The sequence below is a fragment of the Capra hircus genome, chromosome 21 (assembly GCF_001704415.2).
Source record: "Capra hircus breed San Clemente chromosome 21, ASM170441v1, whole genome shotgun sequence".
NCBI classification, from domain to species: Eukaryota; Metazoa; Chordata; class Mammalia; order Artiodactyla; family Bovidae; genus Capra; species Capra hircus.
The window spans coordinates 30,843,640-30,857,444 of NC_030828.1; the positions used below are offsets into that span (position 1 = coordinate 30,843,640).

General features: G+C 36.8%; 1 protein-coding gene across 4 annotated transcripts in view; it reads right to left on the bottom strand.

The window, feature by feature from the left end:
* NRG4 (neuregulin 4) overlaps window positions 1–13,805 on the bottom strand; it is a 186,047-nt gene that overhangs the window by 103,352 nt on the left and 68,890 nt on the right. The gene's annotated exons all lie outside the window — the stretch shown is intronic.

The window sequence follows — 13,805 nt, forward strand, 5'->3', positions numbered from 1 at the left end:
TCCTATATTGAAAATGAAATCTTATTGATGAGAAATTGGGATATTTTTCAGTGGCCTGTCAAAGGAAGTAGTGGATGAAAAAGACACTGTCTAAAAGGATAACCAAAATTCAGAAGCAAATACACAGTCTGATATAATTTCATAATGCAACAAATAAGAAGAAAATGAAGGTGCTTTAAAGGAGGATATTCGTTGTCTTTTATTGGCACTCTGCTTCCTAGAACACCTGAGTCAGTTCTGAAGAATAGTTTCTACTCTTGGACAAGTGATACAAAGGAGTAAGACAAAGGCTGGTGGAAGACATGGAGACCTCAGACGGCAGGTATGTTTGCACTGTTTCAAAACCATATTCTGCCATGTTTGACAAGCAGGTGATCTAGAAAAACGTGAGGTTTCAAGAAGATTTATCCTTTTAAGTTTTTTTTCTAAGCATGGTGAGGTCAAGAAAGATATATCAGTTGTTTCTGCTGAGAATACTAATGAAAAATAAGGTTACTAAAATGAAAAGTGTCAACAAAATGTATAGCTAAATAAAGCAGTTGTTTGAAGTTTTACAACTGTTCTATCATCAGCTTCAAGGCTGTGATTTCCTTTCTGTAAAGGTGTTCTAAAGATCAATCTAAATCCTGATGTTTAATAAAGCATGTGGTACACTGCCAAAAGTCAAAGTGAAGAAGACACCGTTCTGTCATTTTGAACTTTCTTTCTTTGAAGTATAACCCTCTACTAAATTTACAGATGAAAAGCCACAAGTCTTACCTAAAAAGAGGGCCAAGAACTGGTCTATCATAACTACTGACCTTAAGAAAACTAAAATTTTATGTGATTAATAAAACAACTCATAAAACCAGAAAATTCCTTTTTGAAATTGAGTTTAGTAAAATGTACACTGAGGCCCGGCAAAACCGTGGACAGGCACAAATGCAATATACAGTTAAAAGAGGTAACATGTCCAATGCAGAAGTACAATAAATGTTGATTTCCTTATATTTTCTCAATTCTGATTCTCAACATCAATTATTTTACTTTCATAAAACAAGCCTTTCATATAGCAAAACTTTCATGTATTATGTTTGCAGTCCTAAATTGCCTCTCTTAAGTAGAATTCAGTCTTTATCACCTTGACAAATGATGATTTTTACCTACCCAACACTGGAACTGCTGTAGATAGGGGACAAAGCTTGCCTTCAGAGACTTCCCCAACAATTCAGTGGTTAAGACATCATGTTTCCAATGCAGGGGGTGTGGGTTCAAACCCTTGTTGGGGAACTCATATCCTACATAGCCAAAAATTTTAAAAAGAAAAAAAAACCTTGGCTTTAGCCAAGGCAGCAGGGTATCAGGTTCTTTGGTCTGAGCCTGTGGCTCTGTGGGCAGATAATTCTTAGGAATGCCCCTCTGGAAGAATTCTGGTCGTCAGGCTCAGGAAGCCAGAGCTTACTGAGTCACTCTGGGAAGGTATCTTTTGCCTGATATTTAAAATTCCACCTCCACACTGTGCAATGGTTGGCTCCAAAGTGATCACAAGAAACCTGGAGGAAAGTGAAGCAGCAAGGAGAGGCCTCATCCAGCTAGTGATGCAAACACAGGTGAAAACAAATCCTTCCTCCCTATCTTTGCTCCACGAACCTAGAAAGTTCTAGTTGGAAGGCTGAAAGGTCAGGGCCTGGCTAACCTTGTGCCTAAGTTGGCCAAGAAGACAAGGGCAGTAAAGGACTTCACCTGGATTGTTCTCAGTGAAAGACTTTGAAATAGACAAGAAAGGTTGTTAGGCCTCTAACAACCCTCTGGGTTGTCTGATACTACAGGGTCCTGTGTTTTTCATTGTCTTTGAGCTATTTTACAACTCTGTAAATTTAGGAAATCTATTACAATGTAAATTAATTTTGTCCAGTATAATACAAGAGATTTCCCTGTGGATAATAATTAGTACTTATAAATTCACTTCAACATTATAGACTGATCACCTATACTTACATGTGTGTGGGGGTTTTTGTTTGTTTGTTTTTGGCCCCACCGTGAGGGCCCTCAGCAGTGAAAACCTGAAGACCTAACCACTGGAAGGCCAGGAAACTCCCATGCATGTGTTGTTTGCACTTGTCTTTGAGTCAGTTGTAACATTTTATTGGTTCCCTTGTTAATGAATGAGTCAAATATGTCTTTGACACATGTTCATATTATATTTGTATGAAAATCATGATTTTCTCTTTAAATTATTTTTTTTTAACCAGTTTGAAGGTCACCCACTGAGATGGATTCATCTGACAAAGCTAGTAAACGGAGCTGCCAGTGAGGTGCACCTCTGGAGTAGCTTAAGCCCTGGCATGTCTTTTCCTGGCTCCCAGAGGTGAATCTCAAGCAGCAATAGAATTTAAAACTTGCTGGCTCTCTGTTTCTCTAGCTTTCTTCCCTATCCACTAATTTCATGTTTTAGTTTTTATTGTTGTTGGTTTTCTTACTACTGATAAGTTATTTTCCCATTAGTAAGAGCAATGATAAGGAGTTTGGTTTAGCTTGGGGCTTCCCTGGTGGCTCAGAGGTTAAAGCGTCTGCCTCCAATGCAGGAGACCTGGGTTTGATCCCTGGGTCGGGAAGATCCCCTGGAGAAGGAAATGGCAACCCACTCCAGTATTCTTGCCTGGAGAATCCCCTGGATGGAGGAGCCTGGTAGGCTACAGTCCACGGGGTTGCAAAGAGTCGGACACGACTGAGTGACTTCACCTTTTATAGTTTGACAATCTGATGATCTCTGTAAATGGATGATAGAGATCTATTTATCTAGATGACACAGAAACTGGTTTATTAGACTCTTATTAAAAATTTCTCTTTTTTTTTAGCTCAAATAAATAAAAAATTACATACCCACTGGGGAGGAGAATACCTCTTTGACATATGGACAGTGAGATTTTAAGTTTCTGTGTTTACTTGATCTGTGCCAAAGGTATAGATTTGAAGCTATAAGCCCTCTCTGTGCCTATGTGTAAAATTCAGAAAGGCCTTTACCTTTCACTCTATGTGAAATTTCTTCCTTTCTCCAGAGGATATGAAAAAATGAGAGCACAAGGTTTCTTAAATTAAAGAAGTTCTGATCTGATTGACTTAATAGAGATAAATAAGCTCTTACATAAATTCAACATTCCTAAAATTCTCAGAATAGGAAATTGAACTTCTAATGCTTTTTTTTTCTAATTTTATTGAAATATACTTGATTTACAATGTTGTATTAATTTCTGCCATACAGCAAAGTGACTCAGTTATATATATTCTTTTTCATATTCTTCTCCATCATGGTTTATCACAAGTTATTGAATATAATTCCCTGTGCTAGAGAGTAGGACTTTGTTTTCTGAACTTCTAATGCTTTAAATGTACTAAACTTAAATAAAATTCTTCTTGCTAAAACTATGAAATATTCTAAGAATCCAAGTTCACATTAATAAGACTAAATCTTTGGTAAATAATACTAGCTTAATAAAACATCTATATCTTTGAATTGTCGGTATTAAGTATTACAGAAGCATATATTTTATTCCACTTGGGCTTGTTTTTCCTAAAATTATACAGGTTTACTAATCAAGTTAAGCTAATGTTACTCCTACATATTATTAAAAACTACGAAAAATGAACACTGTATTCAGTTAAATTCAATCATTATTCTGACAAACATTTATTTCAGCCATAATTATGTTTTATAGTATTTGTTTTCAGTAGATAATTTCCAAGGTAATGTAAAAGCTTAAACTTTTACATTACCATTGAATACTAATATCCATTAATTCAATTATTAGACATAGATATTATTAGACATAGATAAATTTTAAGTAAGAGAGAATGTGTGTGTTAGTTCTCAGTCATGCCTGACTCTTTTGTGCCCCTGTGTACTGCAGCCCGTCAGGCTCCTCGTCCATGGAATTCTCCAGGCAAGAATATTGGAGTGGGTTGCCATTTCCTTTTCCAGGGGATCTTCCTGACCCAGGGATGGAACATGGATCTCTTGTATTTCAGGCAAATTCTTTACTGTCTGAGTCACCAGGGAAGCCCAAGACAAAATACTGAAATATTAATCACTAAGTATAATTTTAAATTTATATAATTTTGCTTAAGGTTACAGCTTTGGTCATATTAATGAACATACTCATTTCTTCCATTTAGAAAGTCATGTAAGAGATGTGTATGGTAGTAGAAAGTTGCAACAGGTGAATTCATGACTTTGCACACCTACTAAACTGCTTGTGGATGCCATACAGTTCTAAATTATCCACTACCCTAGTTTCTCTGTAAAGTACGTTAGTTATAGTTACTTGGTTGAAAGTTATAATTGATATGACTCATGAGACTATACTTGGAACAACTGTGACAGAGAAATGCAACTCTGTGTGTACTTTTGTTTTCCAAGGGTAGGTGTGTCTGGAAGCAGCAGCTGGCAGTAGTTCTCAAGATTTTCAGTCTCCAATCCAAAGGACTCTAGGACTTAGGACTCCAGAGAGCTTTTGTTTATATGGGTTCAGAACTATTGGCGTTTACTATATTAGGAAGTAAAATATAAATTTACAAAATACTTATTAATTGGTTCATTTGAAGATAATAATAATAATGAACACAAAGTGTGTTAAAAATTACATCTCAGTATTACAAAAATGGCTTGGAAGGGTCAACTCCTAAAAGAGAACTAGATCAGTTTGTTCTAGAATATGAGAAAGTATAATGAAGAACAGAGCTTAGAAAATACGTTTTGTCTTTCTGACTAAAGAGGTAACTGAATATTACTTCTTAGGCACCTATCTTAACCAAATGCCCAGATCTCCTCTGATAACTTTTTTGATTTTGCCTTCCCAAAATTGGAACTTAATATTGGAAAAATAAAATAAAAAATCATGATATCCATTATATCCAAAACTATATTTGAGATTTCCCAGAGGACTCCAGAAAATCACAATTTTTTTTTGTCTATCTTTTAAAAACAGAGATGATAGAAATAATTATTACAGTAAAATAATGAACAAAAATCTATGAAATTTCCTGGACATCTGTCAATGCCTTTGCTGCACATAGTGTTGTTGTTTTTTTTTCCTTTTGGCTGTACCATGCATCATAAGGGATCTTAGTTCTCAAACCCATGCTCCCTTCAGTGGAAGCACAGAGTCCTAACCACTGGACCACCAGGAAATTAATTCCCAGTTCATACAGAGGAAATGCCAATCAAAACTCTTATGAAATAGCTATATACTATACTTCAACAGAAAATTTTACCCTTATTCACCCTGATATCATTAACTAGAGAAACAAATTACCCATAGTCATTAAGTAACTGTCATCTATATAGTTTTGTTTTAATGTGATGCTTGGCAGAAAGCACTGCTACAGAACTGTACTTCTGCTTTTTTTTTTTTTCTATCTACCACCCTATTTTTAACAACTAAGTATGTAAAAGTAAAGAAAAATATGTAATTTCTTTCAGAAACACACAACATGCCAAGGGTTAATTTCTGTCACTTGTACACAGTAATACAACAGGAAAATTATTTTTAAGATAATACAAAAAGGAATGCCAAGCAATAAAGCAACTGTAATTTCCTTTATCTTACAAGAAACTAAATGATAAATTAGTAAAATCCATTTGGATGAGGGCTAACAAATTTAGTGGCAGCTTTGATGAGATATGGGTAAAAGTCTTCCTAATAGCTAGGCAATTGGTACCATGAGATTCAGCTTCTCTTTTCAATTCTCTTTCTGCAGTACAAGTTAAAATGCCAGTATCTTTGAGAAAAGTAATACATTAAGTACACTGTCATTTAAATCTCTATGTGGGGAGGAATTTCCAGAAAGAATTTTTAAAACAAAACAGTGGAAAGAATGCATAGTATAAAGAAAATAATTATGGCACAAAAAGAGGTAAAAAGATAAAATTTTGCTACCTCACACTTGGCCCCTGATAACAACCACCTTTTTCTTCGACAGAAATTAGAATACGTATTCCTAAGAGAAGTCTTGGGTACACAAAGGTAAGAAGGTGTATAGTAAAGTAAGTAAAGTCAAGTCAAGGCACTCAGTCGTGTCCGACTCTTTGTGACCCCATGGACTGCAGCCTACCAGGCTCCTCAGTCCATGGGATTCTCCAGGCAAGAATACTGGAGTGGGTTGCCATTTCCTTCTCCAGGGTATCTTCCTGACCCAGGAATCGAACCTAGTTCTCCTGCATTGAAGGCAGACGCTTTAACCTCTGAGCCACCAGGGAAGCCCAAGAAGGTGTATATAATAGTAGAAAGGGCTAGTGGCCTGAAGTAAGTTACTCAAACTTGGGGCCTCACACCCATCTAAAAGTGGACTTTGGAACGATCCAATGAGATCATGTATCTTAAAGCATTTGGCATATCAAGGCGGTCAATAATGTTTGTTTTTGTTGTTCAGTTGCTAAGTCATACCTGACTCTGCGACCACATGGACTGCAGCACACCAGGCTTCCCTGTCATTCACTGTTTTTGAAAGTTTGCTTAAACTCATGTCCATTGTGTCACTGATGCCATCCAACCATCTCATCCTCTTTGCACCCTTCTCCTCCTGCTCCCAATCTTCCCCAGCATCAGAGTCTTTTTCAATGAGCTGCAATCCAGTGATCCAACAAACTCCTGAATACAAGCTGTGACTTGACTGCTTCTTGTTTTCCTACTTTAAAGAATGGTGTTATCAGAGAAAGTCTGAGAAGGAAATGAATAAATGGAAAAACACTAAATGCACTAAACGAAAGCCTGGTATGTGGATTCCTGGAATTTATTTGCAAAACTGGAATAAATTATATACAGAATCTGAATAACTACAAAATATACTATATACATATGAATCTATGAAGATGTATAATAATTACTCATTTTTCTGAAATTTCTTTAAGAAGTTTCAGATAGTTACATATACATTTTCTCAAAAAATGAATAAAAAGCTGAATAATGTGACTGAAAATTTAAAACTTGTGCTGTATTTTCTTCCTATTGTATTAACATTCTCAGTTGAAGTTCAAAAACAATAGTATCCTTTTATTTTAGACTATAAATTACAGTAAATTCTTATAATGACAATGTCCTATGTCCACAATAGAAATGCTGACACCTGAATAATAGTGGAATAGCTCAGCATAGCTATAGTTAGGCAGTAATAGCATTAGCCTATGCTTATATCAGCAAAACTCTTTATATTATTCTTTTCTTATCTCCAAATTGAATGGATTTTGACACACACACACACCCCATTTTCTTTGTAGTTGGGCTAACTTTCTCTATGCATATAAAATACAATTATATGTACCCACAGATATATCTTACTTCTGTATTTCCAAGCAATTTATTATGTGGGAAATATAATTTTCTGTTTTAATTAAGTTTATCTGAATATGTAGGTTTATAGTGAGAACACACAAATAATTTTATCTTGGGACCATTTTATAAGTATTATTTGTCAAGATCAATATAGTTGAAATTTAAATCTGGTTTAAAAGGTTACACTGTATTAAAGAGGTAATATTTCCTGTTCAAATCATGATTATATAGAATCAGATTTGTAAAATACTGACCAAGAAAAAGTGAACAAAAAATGATCATAGTTCACCCAACTATGATACATTTCACTTCTGGGTATTATATTAATAGCTTAAATAGGAAATCGATAAAGCTGAATATAAACACATTTTGGGCTTCCCAGGTGGCTCAGTGGTGAAGAATTACCTGCCAGTGCAGGAGATGCAGGTTCGATCCCTTGGTCAGGAAGATCCCCTGGAGGAGGAAATGGCAAACCATACCAGTATTTTTGCCAGGATAATCCCACGGACAGAGAAGCTGGAGGGCTATGGTCCGTGGGGGTCGCAAAGAGTTGGACACAACTGAGCAACTGAGCATGCACACAAATGGCATTTTAATATTTAGACTTCTGGGGACTTCCTGTGGTCCAGCGGTTAAGACTCTACAGTCCAGCAGTTAAAACTCTGTGTGCTCACCATAGAGGGTAGAGATTCAATTCCTGGTCAAGAAAGATCCTGCATGCCACATGGCATGGCCAAAAAAAATGTTTTTCAGACTTTTGCATGTCAAAGTAAATTTACTAAATTATTCTTTCTTCCTTCACATATTTTTCCTGCCTCCTCTATATGCTCATTCTCAATAGTTTTAACTATCTCCTATTAAACAGTTAAAGAATTTTAACTATTTCCTAATAAATAAAATAACAAAGAGCTCAGTTGAAATAAAACTGTATATGATAATTTAGGCATCTTCCTTAGCATGAATGGTAGTTTATAAGTCTTATATCTACTATGTTTCAGACTTTCAGAATTATTTTATGGATAGGTCAATTAGTTTACAATTTTTTCCTGAAAAATATTTGTGAGTGTAAGTATCCAAAGTATTTCATTCTATCGACTATTTCTACTATTTTTCACCTGATAATCTTATAACCTATTCAAAATACATCTATGAGAAAGAACTTTCCTTCAAAAGAGTCCACAGTCTAGAATTGGACAGCATGAACCAACTGTTCAGTAGTAAAACAAATTAGTTTCAGAACAATCATAAACTAAAGAGAATGCATCTCAAGGATTTTTTACCAAGCACATGAGAAACTGTCAGCTTTCCCAAATGATCTAGACTCCAGAGAATTAAAAGGGAATGCAGAGATTAGTGAAAGGAATAGTGGAGGTGTACTGAAAAATATCAGGTAGGCTCAAAATAAACAAAACAGTTTTCTCTGGTGACTTTTTCTTTTAAACTGATGTTAATTAATATAATCAAATACAGTAAATCAGTAGAAAGTATGAGGAAGAGTATACATCGTATGAAAATCTAGGGTATTTCCAAACAAAATGGCAGTGTTTCAAGATTATCCCTGGCATCATTTCAGCTCATTTTTCAGCTTAGTTGCCACACGGCACCCACTCCCAAAGTCTTGAGTCTTAAAAGGTATTTAGGACATCCTAGTGCTGTGATATCCAGAAAAGATCCCACGTTCCAGACCACCCTCTGCTGCCTCCACCCGTCAGAGACATTTTGCTCTGTTCTGATAAACTGATTTCAAATACTAAGTAATACTAATGACCAAAGTGTAATCCTTGGAGGATCATTTGCATATAACAGAGAGCCTCATAATACATAGAAAATAATCAAGTTATACTACTCAAGACCTTTATACATTTAGCTAGACTTGGGTAATAATAACTGGCTACATTTATTCCCACTAAAGGCAAGTAGAACAATTAATCATCTAAAGAATTTAGACACTCTCAAGGAAAATTTTTGGATAAGTAAGGCTCCTCTCAGTTTACATCATTGTTAGAAAAGAAGCACTATTTCATATTCTAGTTTGAGAAATAAACATCCTTTGATCCTTATCAATGTTATACATGTTATGCTTCATCATTTAATTATGTGTAATTTGGATATGACTTAGCAACTGAACAATAACAATTTAGACAATAATGCTCCTTTTCCCTAATAAGACTACAAAACAGGCAGAAACACCTAAATATCCCCTATCCTCCATTATCATTTTATCCTTTCTCTCCTCCAATTACAAGAAATTGTAGCTAGGCACATGGCTACATGAAATAAACACTGCGCTTCCAAAGTGCACATTCACTGAGGAAAAGCCATATAACTTAGGTTCCAACTAAGAGAGTGTAGGAAAGTGATAGCTGCAACTTCCAACTTCAAGAAAACATCCTTAAAAGGAGTAGAAGTGTCTCCTTTTCTTCCTTCCTACTTTTTGAAAAGATGTGATCTACAGATTATAAAATATGTGAGAAATGTCAAAAGAAGCTGCGATTGGGCAGACACTACAAAATAAGAGCTTGGGGGACTAAGAAGCAAGCAGATCTCTTTGTGCACCATATGCTTCCTGGAAGATGAAAGGCTCATTTTGACTTGTTTGCAGTGGCCTGTGAAGGAACCAGGAACACAGGAAGGAACACAGGAGACATAGCAGCAGAAATGTGCAAGTGTGCCAGAGCATGGAAGAAATACTGAATCTGGGAGCCTGACTCCTGGAAGGCATCTAGCAAACACACTTCAGCTGATCATGACATGATTAGAGAGGCAATGACAAAAGGGCAAGCAAGGAGCACTGAATATACTCAACTACAGAACGCAGACTAAAACAGATGAGGAAAATGGTGACAAAACACAGGGAAAATGTCATATACTCTGACAAAGTAGAAATCGTACCATTTACAAAAATTGGGAAGAGAGTAACAAAGATAGGAGTGGAGTGAGGACTGCAGTCTAAAGCATAAATTGGCTGGCAGTCACAGCAGGTATTTAACAATAAAACATCAAGTAGTAGAGAAATATATGCACATAGAGATTTTTTTTAAACTGTGAAAACAGTTCAGTTCCGTTCAGTTCAGTCGCTCAGTCGTGTCCGACTCTTTGCAACCCCCTGAACCATAGCACACCAGGCCTCCCTGTCCATCACCAACTCCTGGAGTTTTCCCAAACTCATGTCCATTGAGTCAGTGATGCCATCCAGCCATCCCATCCTCTGTCGTCCCCTTCTCCTCCTGCCCCCAATCTTTCCCAGCATCAGGGTCTTTTCAAATGAGTCAGCTCTTTGCATCAAGTGGCCAAAGTATTGGACTTTCAGCTTCGACATCAGTCCTTCCAATGAACACCCAGGACTGATCTCCTCTAGGATGGACTGGTTGGATCTCCTTGCAGTCCAAGGGACTCTCAAGAGTCTTCTCCAACACCACAGTTCAGATGCATCAATTCTTCAGCGCTCAGCTTTCTTTATAGTCCAACTCTCACATCCATACATGACTGGAAAAATCATAGCCTTGACTAGATGGACCTTCTAGTTGGCAAAGTAATGTCTCTGCTTTTTAATATGTTGTCTAAGTTGGTCATAACTTTTCTTCCAAGGAGCAAAGGTCTTTTAATTTCATGGCTGCAAGTCACCATCTGCAGTGATTTTGGAGCCAAAAAAAAAAAATAAAGTCAGCCACTATTTCCACTGTTTCCCCATCTATTTCCCATGAACTGATGGGACCGGATGCCATGATCTTAGTTTTCTGAATGTTGAGCTTTAAGCCAACTTTTTCACTCTCCTCTTTCACTTTCATCAAGAGGCTCTTTAGTTTTTCTTCACTTCCTGCCATAAGGGTGGTGTCATCTGCATATCTGAGCTCCTGGCCATCTTGATTACAGCTTGTGCTTCTTCCAGCGCAGCATTTCTCATGATGTACTCTGCATATAAGCAGGGTGACAATATACAGTTTTGTCATACTCCTTTCCCAATTTTGAACCAATCAGTTGTTCCATGTCCAGTTCTAATTGTTGCTTCTTCACCTGCATACAGGCTTCTCAGGAGACAGGTAAGGTGGTCTAGAACTCCCATTTCTTTGAATAATTTTCCACACTATAATAAAATTTAAGAATTTTCCTTATTATATAAAAAGCCCTAAACATGAATCCTAAAAGACTACAACTTAACAGAAAAACTGGGAAGAAAAAAAATTGACAGAAGAAGAAATACAAATGGCTCAGCCTCATCTATCATAAAATAAATGTGTCAGAGAAAGATAAATATCACATGGTATGACGTACATGTGTAATCTAAAAGAATGGTACAAGTGAACTTATTTACAAAAGAGAAATAGTCACAGATGTATAAAACAAACATAAGGTTACCAATGGGGAAAGAGGGAGGGATAAATTGGGAGATTGGGATTGACATATACACACTACTATATATAAAACAGATAACTAATTAAGAAGCTACTGTATAGCACAGGGAACTCTTCTCCATTATCTGTAATGACCTAAATGGGAAACAAATCTAAAAAAAGTGGCCATATGTAATGTATAACTGATTCACTTTGCTGTACGGCAGAAAACAATGAAACACTGTAAATCAACTATACTCCAATAAAAATTATTTTTTAAAAAAGGTAAGTTTGAGTTAAGGCAACACTCAGATACCATTTCTCACCTATCAGATTGGTGAAGGTCCAAAGTTAGATAATATACTCTGCTGGAAAATGAGGCAATCTCAAATACCTATCCAGAGCAATTTGGCAATATCTACCCAAATTACAAATGCATATACCCCTGACCCAGTCAAATTCCTGAAATTTACTTGCACTCTATAAATGACGTTTCCCCGTTTTAAGCCTAGGTTTCCCCAATGGCTCAGTGGGTAAAGAAACTGCCTGCAATACAGGAGACATAGGAGACAGGGGTTCTTTCCCTGGGCTGGAAAGATCCCCTGGGAGAGGAAATAACAACCCACTCCAGTATTCTTGCCTGGAGAATTCCATGGACAGAGGAGCTTGGTGGGCTACAGTCCATGGGGTTCCACAGAGTTGGACACGACTGAGCATGCATGCATCTCTCCGTTCGAGGTTATCTACTACTGCACAATTTGCATTAGCAAACACTGAGAAGCAACTCAAAGGTTCATCAAAAGGTGTTCATTAAATATACCATAGTGTTTTTTAGTGTGTGTTTTTATATGAAACATAACACTATGAAATTGTTATAAAGCATTCTGTGTATTGTCATTGAAAGGTTTCTAAAATGTATTACAAAGTGAAAAAAGCAAAGTAGAAAACGGTGCAAAAGTTTATTGAAAATAAGATCTCAGGTTGGTTTTGGCTTATACATGCATAAATATGTTAGAAGATGAACAATACATAAAATTAGTTGTGAGCAGAAAATAGGGAAATAGGTGAAAAGAACAATTTATGCTGTATATCTTTTACTATTGCTTAATTGTTGGGTCACATAAATTTATCAAATTTTTAATATGTCAATGTACTTTGTAACCAAAACTGAAGCAAACTTAAGAGATGGTTGCAAAGGAATAATCTTAGCAGGAGATAAGATCATGCCCCGGGCCTTTTATTCATATCTTTGCCAGACAATGCTGGCCTGCTCAGAAGCAAAGTTGGAAGGGAAAGGATAAACTAAGAGAACATTAAGTGAAAGACCTAAAATTTAAAGTTAAAAAACAGTTCCCCTTAGATCTCCAGCTATGGTACTTACATTCTAGACCTAAGTGGAAACAAGGACACTTCTAGAGCGTACTAAGCTGTTCAGTGGGCTGCATTAACAAAGAAACCACAGACCAAAAGCCTGTTCAAATCCTGAAGTCCTTATCTTCCACTGCTGCTGTTCAGTCACTAAGTCATGTACTGCTCTTTGCAATTGCATGGACTACAGCACAGCAGGCTCCCCTGTCTGTCACTATCTTCTGGAGCTTGCTCAGACTCAGTTCAGTTCAGACTCTCAGTTGTGTCCTACTCTTTGTGACCCCATGGACTGCAGCACACCAGGCTTCCCCGTCCATCACCAACTCCTGGACCTTGTCCATAGAATTGGTGATACCATCCAACCAGCTTATCCTCTGTCGTCCCCTTCTCCTCCTACCTTCAATCTTTCCCAGCATCAGGGTCTTTTCAAATGAGTCAGTTCTTCGCATGAGGTGGCCAAAGTATTGGAGTTTCAGGTTCAACATCAGTCCTTCCAATGAACACCCAGGACTGATTTCCTTTAGAATTGACTGGTTGGATCTCCTTGCAGTCCAAGGGACTCTCAAGAGTCTTCTCCAACACCACAGTTCAAAGCCATCAATTCTTTGGCACTCAGCTTTCTTTATAGTCCAACTCTCACATCCATACATGACTACTGGAAAAACCATAGCTTTGACAAGACAGAGCTTTGTTGGCAAAGTAATGTCTCTGCTTTTTAATATGTTGTCTAGGTTGGTCATAGCTTTTCTTCCAAGGACCAAGCATCTTTTAATTTCATGGCTGCAGTCACCATCTGCAG